Here is a 19,237-nt window from a genome sequence, read left to right on the forward strand (position 1 = left end):
GAGAAAATTTAAAGACAGATGTAGCACCCACCACATTAAACTTAGGGGTGATTAGGTGATTAATATTTTGTATTTTCTTTATTTTCTTTATTTTTTTTTATTTTTTGCTGGTTGGCAATATTTGGTATTAATATTTCTCCAAAACTTAATTGGCTCTATAGAAGTATGTTCCAGAACATCGACCAACAACGAACCCCAAACAAACCAAAAACTGAAAACAGTAACAAAAAGAATAACAACTTATATTTAAAAATCTTACCAATCTATTATCTCCTTGTCAGCAGTTTATATAATATTAAACCGAATTGCACATTGAAGGTTAAAGAGAATAGGATGAATATATGATGAATACAGTACAAAATACTGAACAAAATAAACAATCAGAATATCCATCATAGGGGTCACACCTTCATGATCAACCTCCAGTGCTAGAGTTTTGAAAGAGTCGAGCATCAACTGAAAACCAATCAGACAAAGTTTATTAGAAAACCAAGAGACAAATCTATATGACCCCAATATTGTCACCCTGGTTCGTGGACCCTATAAGTAATCTTTATATTGTGTTATATATTGGATTATTCATATGGAAAATTTATATTCTCACTATGGTTCATGGACCCTATCAGTATTCTTCCTATTGTGCTCTAATTATAGAAGAGAACAAATCATCTATAGATATAAAGGAATGGGTTATTACCTTAACGTTTTGCGATACGTAGTACTTTAAAGAGAATTCAAAGAGAATCATCCAGCAAGGCGTGGTCCATGTCAATCATCTTGCACTGGTATACATGACTTACTCCCTAAGAAGTTTAGGAATGATATAAAGGTAACCAGAAATCCAAACCTGGCGCACAAACATTCCATTAGGAAGCCCAGAGACTCATCATTCTGTTGGCATGAGAAACGTCAAACCTTCCATTTGATATGAAGGAAACTCTAATGCATTACCAATCACACCTTCCATTTGATTTTTCATATCCAAAATTACATAGTTTCATGATCCCCATTCTCCAAATCAACTTCAACATAACTCCCCATAGCATAAAGAAATCCAGTTAACATCAGTCTACACTTGAATATCGATAATGATGCACATCACTCACAAAGCCAGGCTAGATATGTTTCATATAATCATGTGAACAGAGTATAGTTCAATGCCGACATAAAGAAATTCCAGTACCTAAAGGTAAAAAATAGTTATGTTTAATCCACCTAAAGTTAATTACCACCCAATGACATAATGTAAACAGAAACGACAATGTAATTTAGTAGCGAGAAAGTCGAAAATACACCTTACAGAAACCATTGTTTGTACCCTAAGCCGTCACCATGCGAGAAAAAAGAAATTATTCTGCGAACAAATAGAAAATACAAAACTATTGTGTAATTCAGAATAACCATTATACCATCGGTCGCCCTATTACGGGCGTGTGCTCTACCTGTCTATTCTTTTTTTTTCAGGAGTACGAATTTTCTGATGTCTCTTAACAGCCAAGGTATCTTTTCTTAAATCGTAAACACAAAAGCAAGGCATCTTTCCTTAAATCATTAACATTAGCTTCAAGAACAAAACTAACCTGATCAGTACTGTCAAGATAACCCGTATATACATGTCCAAACCATCTTTCACCAAAAGCACACTCTTCCTTGAATTTATTCGTACCACCAGTTGTGCGTGCTTCTTAACTGCCAAACGCAACCATTGAACCATGAAAAAGCACCAGTTCCTTTGCCTGACTGATTACATAAAAACTTGACTAAAATCCAGTCTTCTGGCTTGTCTTTCAAACTGCACTTGGTCCCTTTTAAACAACATTTTGCTGCTATCAACACGAACAGTTGCAGCAACACTTTTTACAACTGAAAATCACTTCAAGAACTTGACCCCATCGTGTACTTTTTACAAACCAATTTTACCTTCAAAAACCAAGTCAATAATAAGATTGAATATAGATTTGTGGTGCCTGACTTTCTTTTGCTTAGATTATGATCAAACACTCGTCGAATATCATCATATTATAGATGTATTATAGATGTACATGATATATATTGCAGTAGGATGGTTTTAGCAATTACCTGCCTTTCATCTTTCTTTTATTCATTAGTCGCTCTTTGTGTTTCCAGTATCACGTAGGTCTACATACAAAAAGAAACCATCAGTCGATGATAAATAACTGACAATTTAAATCACATAAGAAAGAAATTGTGGCAAAACCATCAAACCTTGGCAGCAGTTATGAGATTTGTTATATGTTATTTCGGTCTTCCTACACTTTTAATTGCAGTCATTGTGATAGATTCTGTCTTGGGTATGCATTCATTCGACCCAGTTGAATGACCCAATTCTCTACCATCCTGACCCCTTAACTCTTGCTTCAAGCTACTAACAATGCGCAAACAGCAAAACCATCAGTATACCTTAATTGGTTGATTTATAAATTATACCGAAAATCAACCAAACAAAAATATTGAATTACATTGATTCAGATTGCTCGTAAAAAAAGGAAAACCGTGAAATTAGAACAGTTCACATACCGTTAGTTAACGCTTATGGTATGTTCAATGAATAAAATCAGCAAATCTTGCAACCAATTTTTGAATTTGTACAGAGAAAAGGAGAATGAGTAGAGCGCATGCAATATTCCAGAAGAACATCGCAATCAACATATGCCTGCTAGCTAAATACGAAAAAAAAATTCAAATAGCAACCAAAGAGGAGATATCAAGGTCTTTGGCCTAATCACTAAAATATTGAATTAGGCAATGACCTTTTAGAGTTCCATACATACAGAAGCCTTGGAGTTGCAAGAGAAGAAAGTTATTTTTCTTTTTTCATCCTGTACATGTATAGAGTAGAAAAGAAAAAAAAAAAGGCGAGCAGCGCAAGTTTTTGGGGAGAAATAAGCCGACATAACTTGTGCTTGTTACATTAAGTGATCGGGCTATCTATTTACAATAGCGTTGCACGTCAGTAGTCAATGTAATTCGCAACAGTAACACAGTTGGTGGTATCTTTACTTCCAAACTTGAACTGGGCTAGTGTTGATACACCTAACAACACTTTCTATTGAAGGTGAATTAGATGTATATAAACAATAATGAAAACTCAGTAAATTTCGCTCATGCTCTAAGTGATGTTAAATATCTAAATCCAAGGAAACATCCAAATTCGATTATCAAATTATTGTAAACACCCATAATGAAAATATACACTTAAGTAGACTGATTCCACAAAGAAAGAGTCAAAGGGAATTGATCAAGTTTCAAACTGAGCACAACTAAGGAGTAATGAAGAACAAACAAAACTTAATTCTTTGGAATAACACAAATATGAAAACAACCCCATTACCTCATTGGCAAAGACTACAGGAGATCAGCTCTCTTTTTTGTTTCTTCAGCTTGACTTCTGAGCTTTTCCCAGTACCTGCAATCAGAACTTAAGCTAAAATTACTTTTAATAGATGGTACACAGAACTACAGATTAAAAATTTACCACAATCTTCATTAAAGTCTCCATGAACAGGATTGTGTTTCAATAGCTCTGAATCTAAACCAATTAAAACAAATTAAAAGAACCAATTCTCTGTTCTTAAAAACCAATTAAATTTCAAAAGCGTAAAATTGACCAAAATCAGAGTCATTCATCTCTGTTACAGTACCCATCTCTCCCTCATGGGCCATATTTAAAAAAACCAATGGTTGCATGTAATCAAAAACACTAATCATACCCAAACTTATCCGAAAAAACAAATACCTGAAGCATGAAGATGATGAAGAAAGGTTTCAACCTATTGTTCAAATTACCCCCTTTACTTGCTTCTGTAATATCACCACCAACATCAACACATACTGAGATTAAATGGAAGAATTAAGAACAGGAGATAAGATTAAAATCATCAAAATAATAACAACATGAGATAAGATTATGATTAAGAGAACATACCCTAGAATTCGTCTTTACTAATCAAGAATAAACGACAAATCTTATAGCAAGGGTTTGACCAATCTTTACCTCAACAACAACAACAATTACATTGGGTAGATACAATCTTTCATCAACAATCGACAGTACTAAATCGCACAATTTTCTCACTAAATTGAGGCAAGGTTGAAGAGAAAAGAGGAGAATCCGATAGAGGTTTCTCTATCGGGTTGCAGAAAGAATTCAGAAATCAGAAGCGATAATTAATAACGAAAAAGATCTGATCTTTTACACAACCTGTTAATTTGTGTATAATCTATTCATTCGACTCCTTTGATCATCCGCAAACGATGGCAGCAACTCACTTCTCTGGTTTCTCCGCTCAATTCTAACTTATAATTCACTGAAATTTGCTTTGATTCGATGTAAACAGAGAAACAATTGATTCCGAGAAAAGAAAAAGATAACCTCAAATATCTAGACAGAATCGACGGTAAATATGTATATAGAATCGACGGACGCGAATCCCTCTCACCGTGGGCCCAGGACCACCCCGAATAAAAGAAGAGTACACACAATCCGACGGGCACAAATTACTCCTCGAATCCAACGGTGGTCTTTGTCCCAGACATAACCACCGCTTTTCTTAATTAAGAGACTAGGTATCACCACGGCCTACGGCGGGGCTCAACCTTTTTCGATTTTTGCTTGCTGTTTGGATCGGCAGGTTAATATACTCCCACAAATTTTAGTCGGCCTGTGATATCAGGGTCGTATTTAGATAATCGTGGTATGGTATGGTGTGTTAGTTAACCGGGTCATAGTAGCGTGTTTAATTAGTCGGCTCATTTAGGTATTATCTACACTACGACCTAAGAGTTGGTTATGCTGATTTTACGGGGCCTGTGGCCCCGTTGTTTTGCTGGCCGGGTAAAATTGTTCGGGGCATATGGACCCGGCCGTGGATTAGAATATTCAGAACTGAAACATAGTCTCGACAATAAAATTAATTATGATAGAAAATTCAGGGACAAATGCAGACCTTCAATTAAAATTAATTGTGATTAAGTTTAAATCTAGTGGTTCGGCCGTTAAGTAATTCCGGGCCTACAACCCCAATGTCTTGTTGAGATGTGCAAATTTGTCGTGGCCCCACTGTTTTGCTGATCGAGGAAAAACAGCCGGGGGCCTACGGCCCCGGCCGTGGATTAGAATCTAAGATGAAACATAGCCTCAACAATAATATTAATTATGATAGAAAATCTAGTTACAAAATTAGACCTCGGATTAAAATTAGTCGGGATTAAGTTAAAATCTAGTGGTTCAGTTATTCGAGGCCTGCAACCCCGAAGTTATTCGAGGCCTGCAGCCCCATTGTTTTGTTGAGGTTAATATTCTCCCACTAAATTTTCGTCAGCATGTAATTATTGGGTCGTATTTAGTATGTCGCGCCATAGTAGTCGTGGCTCCTTATTAGATGGTTGGACTTGGATTTGTCTCATAGACAAAGACATCTTCTTTAGTTTAGATATATAAACGGGTCACGACATAAATTATTAGTTTAGTTTAGATTGTTCACGATGTGATTAGGTTGATTAAATTTGTGTAAAGTTTCATATTCCTACAGCCCCGACTGTAGCCCTTGAGCAAATCCTAGTGTTTTGTTGGTTGGGTCAAATTAGCGGGGAACAAGCCATGATGTTTTGTTGGTCGTACATTTCTCATGAATCTTAAAACAATATGTTCTTCCAGGAAGACTGATGACGACGCCAGATAAATACTACTATGACATGTATAAGGAAGAGAATTCAATGGTTAGTCGATACCAAAAAGTTTTGCAACTTTTTACCGGAAAGAAACTAATTTCATAAAACCAAAAAAAAACCCAAAAAAAACACTTGAACAGTAGCAACATAATGGATCTTTATTTGTCTAATTGCATCAAACCTAAAGTACGAGAAACAAAAAAGATGATACTTTATTAAGCAAATTACAAATGTTGCAATACCACTTTTTTCCTTCTTCCAGAAAATTAGACATTAGAATTCACAGATTCTTATAATGGACAGCTCCAATTGTTCTAAGGTTAATCGTACATCTACATAATGGTTGTTCAATTATCCTTATTTTCGATATGCAACAACGATGCTAATTCCTTATTTTCAATATGCAACAACAATGCTTATAGTTGATAAATCCTTTAGGAAACCAACCTCTTTACTGTATGAATACGTTCTCCTATTTTTTTTGTTACTGGCCAACCAACCTTGAAAAAAACATTTCTTTCAGTCAAGTATTGCGGCACTGGATCACGATCTATCATCGTTGCACTTCTAAGGAAACCCATCCCATTCGCAACGCTGTTTTAAACTTCTCCTTCTGTAAGCATGGTCACCCAATAACTAATGTGGCAGCTTTCTTTTGAAAGTGTAAACCTTCCTTTCATTCATCATTTTCATTGAGGTTTCTGAAGAAAAAATCCCTTATAATTGTTATTGACTGGAAATCAGAATGAACATTTGCCAACACACAGATACCTTTAGCCTTTAGGAAGTTGTGTTACCCAATACCCACTATCCCGTCATTTCTTAATGGAACACCTTAAGTTGGCTTTTCCTTTATATTTTACAGTTTTGTATCTTCCTAGGTTGGGTTCTTAGTGTTACTGCATGATATAACACAATAATTTCCTAGTTAGTGTTTTGTTACTCCACAGACCTATCTCTTTTCACATATTTTGTTAAAGTAGCTGTAAGTCTCGATTCTCAGGCAAGGACCTCCATAAACACTTCTACCTTAGTTACCAACATATGCCTACAACACTACAGATATCATTGCAATTTAACATATTATTTGCACATTTTCAGGTTAATGAGCAGTACCTTTTTAATTAATCAAAGCTGAAGTGGGGACCATAGTAAGCTTTTTATCTATACCACCTAAGTTGCGTAGTACTTCTTTGCCCGCAGAATTATGAATCTTATCAGTTTACTCAAGGGAATTTTGATTTTTAATCTTTGGGAAAAAACGAAGAATTTGTGACAGCCTCATAAGTTTGAGTAAAAATATCGCCATCATTTATTATAAGCATACTTCACCTACAGAATGCGAGGGCTTGAGAATCGGTAGTGCTACTAATGTCGTAGTACTTCCTTTTTGCATCCCCTGTCACCTTTTTCTTCTCCTTTTTCGTTTTTTCTCTTCATAATAAATTTGGCTATCTATGGAGTCATTTTCTTTTTTTTCTTTTTGTCTCCTCCATTTCTTAATAGTGTTTTCGCCATTTTATACTGCTTTGTAATGTTCCGTGAACCTGAAAACGGGATATACAAGTCTCTTGTCACTTCTCAAAATAAGATGCCGAAATAAGATTCTATCTTGGTACATTATTTCTACTCATGTGGACAGTTTCTACGTATTTGCATCTAACTCATAGATATCAATGCTGTTAGATTCAATTGCCGGAACAGAATTTTATAATCGTACAATATCAGACGTGCGCATACATTTAATAGATTTATCAGTTCAACAGGATTTATATCGTATTTAGCATAAGATTTTTTTCGGAAATTCCGTTCTCATTCAGGAAGCTGAATGATATTTTGGCAGAAGAAACAAAACAATTAATCAGATCATGGTGCAATATTACAGTAGAAACAGAGAGAAGAGAATAGGGATATAAAAGAGGCAGATTTATTCGCTTCAATGACATAACAAGTGAAAACAAAAGTAGGGTTCTATTCAATTACCTATAATCAAACTGCTAAAAAAAACTCATAAGTGAAAACAAAATATCGTTATTCATCAATGAGGTCCTGATTATGAATTTGCTCATGAGAATACACATAAAAACAAATTTTGACGTGTAATAGCTAGAGAAACAGCTGTGAAGAAGAAGAATTTGTACCTATGAATCCATGCATTAGCTCTTGAATTAAGCAAAGAGAGATTACAATCTATTTCAGAAATATAAAAACCTATAGAACAGAAGATTTGCAGAAAGAAAAAACAAACAAAGAAGCTAAATCTGGACGAAATCCTATTGATATATAAACATAAGGATACGTACCTATATTTACAGAACAAAATTATATGAAAAAACGTTCCACACGTGGTTAGTGTAGTATTAGGAAACCATATTATTAACGGGAGTCGGGACAGTACCAAAATCATGAATCCAGGGGAACCCGACGCTTGAAAATTTCCCTCGTCCAACTCTCGATCCCCGCCGCCAGATGATGAAATCGATGGTCGGATATATCAGTCTACACAAACAACACTTCTTTTTATAATATAGATATGGAAACATGATAGATTATACCACATTGGAATACAAAAAAAAAAAAAAACTCTCTCCTCTGTAGCTTCTTCCCAAAACCAAAAAAAAACTTACACTACCATTAAAGCTTGCTGCTCAGAGTCCATTTTGGACTAAATCTGAGCAGGTTTCTTTTCTTTTTTTAGTTTTCATAGATAGTAGTCTATGATAGATTTATTTAAGTTTTTGCTTCAATCTCCATTGTTTTTAGGAGATTTTTATGGTGTTCTTGTGGGTGTTTTGCCCATTTTATTTGCTTCTTATCCTTTATGGAGATCCTTTATGCTCTCTCATGGAGTTTCTCCCTCCTCATTACCGTATATTTTTTCTCTCCTAATTTTTTTTGCTCTCTGGCGTATTTTTTAGGGTTTTTCATTTTTTCTTCACTTTCACTTTTGTTGATCATCTCACGGTGATTCAAGATGGGGGATCAATCTGATCCATCCCAAACTAGAATGTTAACATATGTTGATCGTTTAAAAAACAAACAACAGTTACCTACAACTTCAGTTGATTTGAGTACTTTACCAAACCCTACTAGGAAGGATGGCAAGCCTGCTGTTGTCTTACCAGAGGCGTTTTATTTGGATGTATGTGAAATTTGGCAGTTTAGCCTTATTGGTCGTTTAGATTTTAAGGGAATTAATTTCAATGACGCAAATAAAACCCTAGAGCAACAATGGCAGCTAGGCGATGGCCGGGTTCAGTTTGTTCCTCTGATTAGGGATTTCTTTATAATTAAGTTGAAGTCACAGGAAGATAAAAGCAAGATTTTTGAAGCTGAATCATGGATGATTGATGCAAAAAAATTAAGTTTAATGGAGTGGTACCCTAGTTTTGACGCTGACAGACAGAGAACTTCTCACGCTAGAGTATGGGTTAAGTTCCCAGGTTTACCTATGGAATTCTGGATCGAAAAACTTTGCTTGCTTTGGCAAAGACTTTGGGTACTCCTATAGTACTTGATAAACGCACATTGGCACACGAATATGGTTACTTTGCTTCAGTTCTGATTGACATCAATTTTGCTGAGAATGATACAGACTCAATTCATGTTACAGTGGGAGGATTGGATTTTTGGCAAGCTATTGATATCCCTAAGAAGCCTAAGTTTTGTTCGAAGTGTAAGATCGTTGGTCATGCTGACTCAGAATGCAAGCGCAAGCACAAGAACAACAATAATTCTGGGCAACTACAGATTTCAACTAATGTTCCATAAGGTACGCATGTACACAATAAGGATAATGATGGTGGCTTTATCACTAATGTTGTGAATGCTTGGCAAGAAGCTAAAAGTAAGAAAGGGAAGACAACTCCAACCATTCATGTCATCCCTGAACCTGTACGTAGTTTATCAAAGAATTCTGGAGTACAAGGCCAGCATGATGTTATGCATGGCCAACATGCGGTTGTGCATGGCCGGAATGCTAATGATATTTCGGGGAATTCTATTCTGGAGGAAGGCGAGATTACATCAAGGAGTGTTCAAGTGTCTGTTGAGGAACAAATACAAGGTGAATTAACACAATCTGAAGCTGTATTTCGTTCTGCCTATGTTGAATTGGCAAGAAGTAAACATAACGCAACAGCGTATGCAGCGTTAGTTTCTGGTGCTATAGGAAGTATGCCCAGTTCTAAGCCAGTCGTGAATTCTGAAGCGGGGGCGAGTAGAAATTTATTGACTGATAAGTCTGTTGTTAATTCTTCCAACACTCCTTTAACTGATGCTCTTTTTGTTCGTGAAAGCATAGTATCACCAAATCAGTTTGACGTGCTTAATGCGGAACTTGGTTTACTTGATGATCTCCGTTTTGGAAGCTGGTTCCATTCCTTTTATTGACGTTGTATCTGGTAAGTGGACATAAAAAACACCAATTATTCTTTCACGTAATAATCTTGTTCCTGGTGCTTCTCGGAATACTGGGATTTCAAATGTTGCTTCTAAATCTGATCACAACTTGGATAAAGGAGGTAGGGAAGCGCCTTCTAAAACTAAGTGATAGGATCCGGAGATGCCTATATTATAATAACCACAATCGCACGGTGTCTAACTAGTAGACAGAGGCAAGTACGGATCGTTCCCACAAGGAGCGGTGGAAATATCAATAATCAGTATTCCTAATTCACTAACCAGCAACGACGTTTTTGTGATTTTTAGAATTAAGGAATTAAAAGAATATAGAAAACAAGAAAAATAATTAAATGTAATGAGAGAGACGGTAACCAGGGTTTTACGATATCCACCACTATTTCTATTCAATTACTGAAAAAAGACAATTCTAAAATATTTTATTTATTCACTGTTCTATTGACATCACCTATTATATGCATAGAATCGCAAATATCACTAGTATACGAGAAGCATAGCACATCAAAAGATTAAATCCAAGCATGCACCACAAAAAGTATTAGCGAGAAAATTATACGAAACTAATTTTAGTTCACAAATATTATTTGTCTATCCTTAAGCATAACCCATCAAAGAGAAGAATCCAATCATGGACTATCAAACAATGGAACAAATATAACTACAAAACTACCAATTATGCGCATAAGGTTTTGAACCCGGTGAAACAACAACTAATATCACCATTTGTTAATAAACAAAATCATAGAATCAATAAATCAAATCATAATAACCTCCAGAACATATTTATTTCAAATCAAATTATTCTTATGTTCAAAGTGGTTTCTACGTAGAACCCTAACTACAAAACATCTAGCAAGACATGGCTTTTTCAAAAGCCATAAACATATTATAGAAAATCAAATCGCTAGCTAATCAAATAGAAATGGAAATCAAACCAAAACGCCAAACCCTATTCTCCAGTTGCGTCTCTAGCCTCCGTCGGCACTTTAGCCTATGTCGGCCTTCCCCTTCTCTTTCTTCTCTGGCTGATTATATATCACAGAAGTGGAGTGAAAAAGTCCAATTAAGACCTAGCATTCAACTCCCTATTAGGCCCAGTCCAATAACATAACCCAACTCCAAAATCAAGTCACTAGCCGGTCTCGGTTTCGGCACTAACTCCAAATTCTGTCCTTCCTGCACGTCTCACCTCCACTTTTCCATTTATCACGTGTCCACTGGACTTTATGAGCATCTTGTTTTCGAATTCTAAGCTTAACCTTTCAGTACACAGTCCCAGACCATACAGTCGATCACCAGCACCCTCATTTCATCACTAAAGTCCAGCTACTGCCTTGTCCCTCCAACTTCAGCTCCTTCTCAGACTCGCCACCAGTTCAGTCATTGTCAACGTCTTAGTTTCTCTGCAATCGCCACTTTGCTTCGCCACTGGAGAATATCCATTGAGCTCATGGCTGCGAGCATCCGTTCTCAGCATAAACACCATCACTTCCAGCTACAACCATAGCAGCAACTCTTTAATTACGACAGTACATCTCCACTTCATTCCATCTTCTCTCGTGAGCTTCTGTTGAATCTTCCCATTCGTCACCTACTCGAACTGCAGAACCATCTCAAAACCTCATCACAGCTTCTTACTCGGTTTCACATGACAGCTTCAGTTCACATCCAAAACCTAGTTTTGATTCAATAGCAAACTTCAAGTTTCGGTCCCGTGAAACACCATTTCAGGCCAAAGCAAATTGCAGTTCCACTGCTCGCAAGCCATCGACACATCCGCAGCAGCATGAGCATCTAGTATCCATTCTCAATCAAATTCTTCACTGTTGTGCATTCCCTCATCGAGAACTCCAAGCTTCTACATCTCGTCATCATTTGTTGCAGGGGCTTAGCCAATTACTCATACAACTCCATTCAACCATCAGCTGGTTCTTCTTCATCCGCGGCTAAGATCTGTACATAGCCAACACCCAGAAATCTCAATCGTTGCCGTTGTTCTTCTAGTTGGAATCCATCCCTCTCGAGCTCAAAACTCATGAAAATCTCCTAGTGATAATAACCAATTCCAACAATGTTTCTTCGTCTTGGAACTCCAGATTGATTACAAGCTTGAGAACTAACACTGAAGATGAAATCCACGTCTCCTTGCTGCAATAAATATCATGAACAGAATACCGAACAAAACCCATCATCTATCAGCTGTTGGCGAACCTCCAGTCCGTCTCCATTTTTCTTCATTGAGAACTTTCACTTGGATCCGACTTCAGACCATATAGGAACCCCACATATCGGACTTCGTTGCTCTTAGGTTTTAGTGGAGACGTGCTTGTATTGTGACATTCCCAGCCAGGCCATGAAATAATGGCTGGGTGCTGACACCATAAATTGTTAACGTGGCAGCCCAACCAGTGATGAAGCTTCGTCTCTCTCTTAGTCTTGCCATGAGTAGTCCATTGGTTGTTTTCACGGGAAACGCCAAATTAGCTTGCAAATGAGCTATTTATTCTTTAGTGATCAGAATCGCGCGTACTTTCTACAAAAGCACAAAAATAGTGTTATTAGCTAGAACATAAATATGGGTATCAAATATAACACATACGTGCTTATCACTAAGCCTGGTAATTGGGATATTAAAAAAGATAACAACAGATCTACGCAGAGAGTTAAGTTATCAAGCACAAACTCAGTTGTTTCCCAATGAGAGTTCTTTTTTGGAATATAAAAGGGATTGTGCGGGATGAGGCACAATGTAAACTTAGAGAATTAGTTAAGGAGCATAAACCTGACCTTATTGGCATTGCTGAGCCGAGGGTGTCAGTTTCTTCAAGATCTATTAGACGTTTTCTGTTAGAGGGTTTTAATAATATAATAATTCATAATTCTACAGAGAGTACAATCGGAAATCTGTGGGTGTTCTGGTCGCGGGATATTGTTGAGCAAGTAGTTCTAAATACTTCGAGACAGGCTATTAAAATTGGTGTTAATGGTGTTATGATTTCTCTTGTTCATGCTAGCTCCATGCAAGCTACTAGGAGGAATCTTTGGAGACAACTTAATATGAGTGATCAACAGGTTCCTTGGTTGGTCATAGGTGATTTCAATCGTGTTCTTCGTAATGAGGAAAAGAAGGGTGGTGCGGTTCCTAGAACAGCCGTGGTGAATGAATTTGGGGATTGGATGGATGACAATAATCTTTTTGAGCTGATTTTTTGGGGTGCAAATTTACATGGTCTAATAGACAAACCTGAAAAAGCGGGGGTCTAACAACACCACCCAATATTTCGCTTAGCAATCTGTATGGACTAACTCCGAAATACTTTGCTATAGAATCAACTAGACAGTCAGACTCAATCTAGATAAAAGTATCTCAAGGAATTAATATCTCTCTCTTGATTTGATTTTTACTCAAGCTAAAAACAATAGCGAGTCTTTATCAAATACAAGGAATAACTTGGACGGTACCAAAGACCAATGTCCAAGTGTTAATCAATGAAATCGACAACCACAAGGTCGGATCTCCAATCGATTAACCTTTAACGCACAACCTGTATTATTTCAATTATAAAGATAAACAATATAATGCGGAAAATGAAATAACACAGACACCAGAAATTTTGTTAGCGAGGAAACTGCAAATGCAGAAAAACCCCGGGACCTAGTCCAGATTGAATACACATTGTATTAAGCCGCTACAGACACTAGCCTACTCCAAGCTAACTTCGGACTGGACTATAGTTGAACCCCAATCAGTCTCCCACTAATTCAAGGTACAGTTGTACTCCTACGCCTCTGATCCCAGCAGGATACTGCGCACTTGATTCCCTTAGCTGATCTCACCCACAACCAAGAGTTGTTGCAACCCAAAATCGCAGATTTGATAATAAACAAATCTTTCTCACACAAAAAAGTCTATCAAAGGATAAATATGTCTCCCACAGAAAACCCTAGGTTTTTGTTCCGTCTTAAGATATGAAATCAAGGTGAACAGGAACCAATTGATAATCCGGTCTTATAGTCCCGAAGAACAGCCTAGATTAATAAATCACCTCTCAACAGTATTACTTGAATACACAAGAGGAGGTCGAGGAATCACAAACAGTGAGACGAAGATGTTTGGGACTTCTTTATCTTTCCTATCGGAGAACTCTCACGATCTCAAGCCAATCAAAGATTGTACTCGTATGATAGAAGATGCAAGATCAGGTCACACAACTACGATAAAAGTAGTATCGGTCTGGCTTCACAATCCCAATGAAGTCTTTAAGTCGTTAACCTGATTTTAGAGAAGAAAATCAAAGGTTAATAGAGATCGACTCTAGCGGGCGCACTAGTATCACACAGACGTGTGGGGATTATTTTTGCCCAATGCTACATGTCTCATATATATAGTCTTCAAATCAGGGTTTTGCCTTAGTTACAAAGCAATCAATATTCACCGTTAGATGAGAACCTGATTTAGATTCAAGCTAATATTTCCCAACCGTTTGATCGAAAACTTAGCTTGTCACACACACTTGGGTAGACGTTGACTGGGTTCGTGAAAACCATGCCCAAACGTGTACGTGTATGTTGGTTCAACATAGTCACCCAAAAGGTTATCCATATGAGCATTTCATATTAACCTTGTTCTTCTTCACCATAACTAGTTCAATTGACTCAAATGAACTAGTTACAGAGTTGTTCAATTGCTATGAGATCTTATGTAACTACACAAGACAAAATTGAAGCAAAGATGATTCGATTCGATTGAATCGACTCATGAACATTATAGCCACAGTTTGCATAAAGCATTCCGTAGTAATTTAATGTTTCATGGCAAGAGAACTTCCGTCAGTTCGAGAGATGAGTTCGCAAACTGAGTTCGCGGACATGGCAAAGCCAATTCCTCCGGTTTCTCTCAATCAACAAAGTTCGCAAACTTCGGATTTAAGGAATAAGACTTATGCACGTATGTGTTTCCACACAATGCTTATATCCATCATTGGTTATATAGACCTAAACTCTCATTCCAACCACTGAAACATTCTTAGAGGACGTTATACAGTTGTTACACTATTTCTCGTCAAAGCGATTTTCAAAGTGATTGAAACATTATGACTTTCGTCATTAGGTGAAGATAAACCCGATCAAAGCGAAACGCTTTACCAACACATGATTTCGAGATATAGATAGGCGAGATATACTCGGCTCGAAATATCAAATGTGTATGATCCAGTCTATATAACATATGACTTTTGTCTCATAAGAAGTAGGAGATAGAAGAGATAGACTTTTGAGTGATAGATAAGTTCAAGTCTCCACATACCTTTTTGTTGATGAAGTTCCACGGTTCCTTGAGTAGATCTTCGTCGTTGTATGATGAATCACCATGAAGTCCTTGAGCTCACTACACCTTTCTATCCTAGTCTGAGACTTAGCTATGTAGACTAGAAATAAAGACTCATAGGTTTGATCACTAACATTGACAAATATGCTTGAGATAGCAACGCATGCGAGGTCGACCGAGCTATGCTTTAACAATCCCCCCCTTTGTCAATTTTAGTGACAAGACTATTAATACATATGGAATACAAAAAAGATAAACTTTAGTGGCTCCTATTCTATAGTCTAATCTTCAGCGTTCCCTGAAATCTTCGTCCTTCCAAGTACTCCAATGATCCCAAAGGTTGTAAGTTTAGCATCACCGTTGTTGAAGATCCGTAGCTATAACAATGAGAGAAATCGAGATTCTCGATCATCATTATACAGTGACATAGTATTATTATGTAACATCAAAGTCCAATTGCGTCACGACTTTAACAACAATACTACGGTGATATGTATCACTCCCCCTTAGCAAATACTCCATCTCACATGGAAACCACTCCCCCTTACACAGTGATCCGAAACCATATGTATATGTAGTAGAACTACACATTAATTCTCCCCCTTTTTGTCAATAAAATTGGCAAAGGTACAAGAACGGGTTCCTAATGAAATTTCTGAGAAGAGACGTTTCATAGACTAAAAGAAGAAATACATACCAACTTAATTTAGATGCAATCATAAAGCCGAATCTAAATGCATTCATCAAGGAGTTTTAAGATACAAGATAACCTCTATAAAATTCCGCAGCCACACACCCCGCAAGATATTACCATTAAGCACAAGTTCAAAAGAACTCTCCCCTATTTGATGTCATTCCCGAGAGAACAACAAGAGCGACCTTAATTTCGAAAAAAAAAAAAGGATTTGGAAACACAAAAGAGATACTAAAAAGATAACAACAATCCTACAAAAACTGAACTGGAAAGTACCTACTGGAGTTTCACACTCAATTGCCCAAAATATAAGGATAAGCATAGGGGCAAGAGTCATCGAAACGGTTTAATGAACCAAAACAACACCAATAGACTGCCGCAAGTGTTGAAAAGTTGCAGTGTCTAAGGGTTTGGTGAGAATATCAGCCAATTGTTGTTCGGAAGGCACAAATTCCATACCAATGATACCATTTTCATGAAGATCACGAATAAAATGGTACCTTATGTCAATGTGCTTTGTTCTTGAGTGCTCAACAGGATTCTCAGTAATTTGAAAACGCACTGGAGTTATCACAAAAGATCTTCATTATTCCAGTATCAACTCTATAATCACCAAGCATTTTTTTCATCCATAGGAGTTGAGTACAACATGATCCGGCAGCAATATATTCTACTTCACATGTAGACATGGATTGAGAGTTTTGCTTCTTGCTATGCCACGCTACAAGATTGAGACCCACATAGTAGAAGCCCCTTGATGTACTTTTTCTGTCTTCTACACATCCTGCCCAATCAACATCAGAATAAGCAGAAAGGTCAGTATTAGTATCAAAAGTGTACGAGAGACCATACCCAACATTGTGATTTATATATCGTATGATTCTTTTTGCAGCTGCAAGATGAGATTCTTTTGGATCCTCCTGAAACCTCGCACAAAAACCAACGCTGAAGGAAATATCAGGTCTAGTAGCTGTAAGATACAAAAGGATACCTATAATGGATCGATATAGTTTTTGATCTACTTTTGCTCCTTTCTCATCCTTGTGCAACTTACCAGTAGTAGGCATGGGAGTCAGCTTAGGAGATGACTTATCCATACCGAATCTTGACACAAGATTACGTGCGTACTTCTCTTGGGATAAGTAAATCCCCTCCTTATGTTGTTGAATCTGTAATCCTAAGAAGTATCTTAATTCACCAACATTGCTCATTTCAAATTCTTTAGCAAGAGAGACTTGAAATTCTTTTGCAAATTTTTCAGAAGTTGATCCTAGATGATATCATCTACATAGATTTGAGCAATGACAACATCTTTCCCGCTCCATTTGGTAAACAATGTTTTATCAGCTCCTCCTCTTGAAAATCCATTTCTAATAAGAGAGGTAGTAAGTTTCTCAAAACAGGCTCTTGGTGCTTGCTTCAATCCATATAATGCCTTTTGGAGCTTCAGTACATGATCTGGGAAATAAGGATTTTCGAATCCCTTTGGTTGAGCGACATAGACTTCCTATTTTAGAATTCCATTCAGGAACGCTGATTTTATGTCCATCTGAAACAACTTAACCTTGAGAAAGCAGGCATGGGCCAATAAAAGTCGAATGGACTCAAGACGTGCCACAGGTGCAAAGGTTTCGTCAAAATCGATTCCTTCAATCTGTGAATATCCATTTGGTACCGACAATATTAACATTTGGAGGACAAGGTGCACGTTCCCAGACATCTTGTCTTTCAAATTGATTTAACTCTTCATGCATCGCATTTACCCAAAAAGGATCTTTCAGAGCTTCATCAATATTCCTTGGTTCCACCTGCGAAAGATAACACCCAAAATTGCATATATTTTGAAGTTGACCCCTTGTTTTGCCTGTAGAATCCCTTCCCCCAATGATACTGTTGGGGTCATGATTCCTTTGAACCCGTAGATGTCATGGAGGGACACGTTCTTGTTCATCAGAAATGGCTTGATTAGTGCTTTTCTCCTCGTCACTAGAAATGTCAGGATCAGTAACAATTGGGATAACTTCAACTGATTCTGGAATTTCTTTGGCTTTCTTAATTGTCTCTGTTGGAGGCAACTTAGCAGGAGAACTATCTTGACGAAAATTACTAATGTCGTCGATGATAACATTAGCAGATTCCATCATGACTTGTGTTCTGAGATTAAAAACTCGAAAACCACGACTATCAGACGCATAGCCAAGAAAGATACCTTCATCACTTTTGGTGTCGAATTTCCCTCTCTGTTCTCGATCTTTCAGTATATAACACTTACTTCCAAACACACTGAGATAGTGTAGGTTGGGTCCTTCCATACCATAACTCATAAGGAGTGTTAAGGGTTTTAGACCACAAATACACACGGTTGATCAAGTTACACGCTGTAAAGACAGCTTCTCCTCAAAATCTTAAAGGTAAGTTTTTGTTGTGGAGCATTACTCTGGCCATTTCCTGGATGTTCCTATTCTTTCTTTCAGGAACTCCATTAGCTTGAGGAGTAATCGGTGGTGAGTATTGTTGAACGATCCCTAGTTCGTCACAGAACTCAAATACCTTGGTTCCTTTGAATTCAGTGCCACGATCACTTCTAATTTTCTTTAGTTTGCGATCTTGTTCGTTCTGGATCATTTTAACAATAATCTTGAATTCACCGAGGGTTTCATTCTTATGGGATATGAATGCAACCCAAGTAAATCTGGTGTAATCATCTACCATAACTAAAACATACTTCTTACCGGCAACCGTGGGTTGTTGAATTGGTCCGAAGATATCCATATGAATTAAATCAAGTGGAAATTTGGTGAGAATTGAAAAAGCGGGGGTCTAACAACACCACCCAATATTTAGATTAGCAATCTGTATGGACTAACTCCGAAATACTTTGCTAGAGAATCAACTAGACAGTCAGACTCAATCTAGATAAAAGTATCTCAAGGAGTTAATATCTCTCTCTTGATTTGATTTTTACTCAAGCTAAAAAAACAATAGCGAGTCTTTATCAAATACAAGGAATACTTGGACGGTACCAAAGACCAATGTCCAAGGATCAATCAATATCAATCAACAACCAAAGGTTGGATTTCCAATTAATGATCACGAATGCACAA

At 37.1% G+C, this 19,237-nt stretch overlaps 1 long non-coding RNA gene across 11 annotated transcripts; it reads right to left on the reverse strand.

The window, feature by feature from the left end:
• Window positions 1–221: 221 nt before the first annotated feature.
• Window positions 222–4,378, reverse strand: LOC113358262. Of its 11 annotated transcripts, none has more exons than XR_003364368.1 (10): window positions 4,223–4,378; window positions 3,758–3,822; window positions 3,353–3,427; window positions 2,539–2,681; window positions 2,227–2,386; window positions 2,080–2,139; window positions 1,581–1,920; window positions 1,296–1,354; window positions 698–1,183; window positions 222–456 (listed from the first exon to the last, which is right to left on the reverse strand). It is a non-coding gene; the product is annotated as an uncharacterized LOC113358262 (long non-coding RNA). The 11 variants fall into 11 exon arrangements; XR_003364374.1 differs by having other exon boundaries at window positions 3,353–3,439; XR_003364375.1 differs by having other exon boundaries at window positions 1,296–1,379; window positions 3,947–4,376.
• Window positions 4,379–19,237: the final 14,859 nt, after the last annotated feature.

This window comes from Papaver somniferum, chromosome 3 (assembly GCF_003573695.1).
Source record: "Papaver somniferum cultivar HN1 chromosome 3, ASM357369v1, whole genome shotgun sequence".
In the NCBI taxonomy this organism is placed as follows: domain Eukaryota; kingdom Viridiplantae; phylum Streptophyta; class Magnoliopsida; order Ranunculales; family Papaveraceae; genus Papaver; species Papaver somniferum.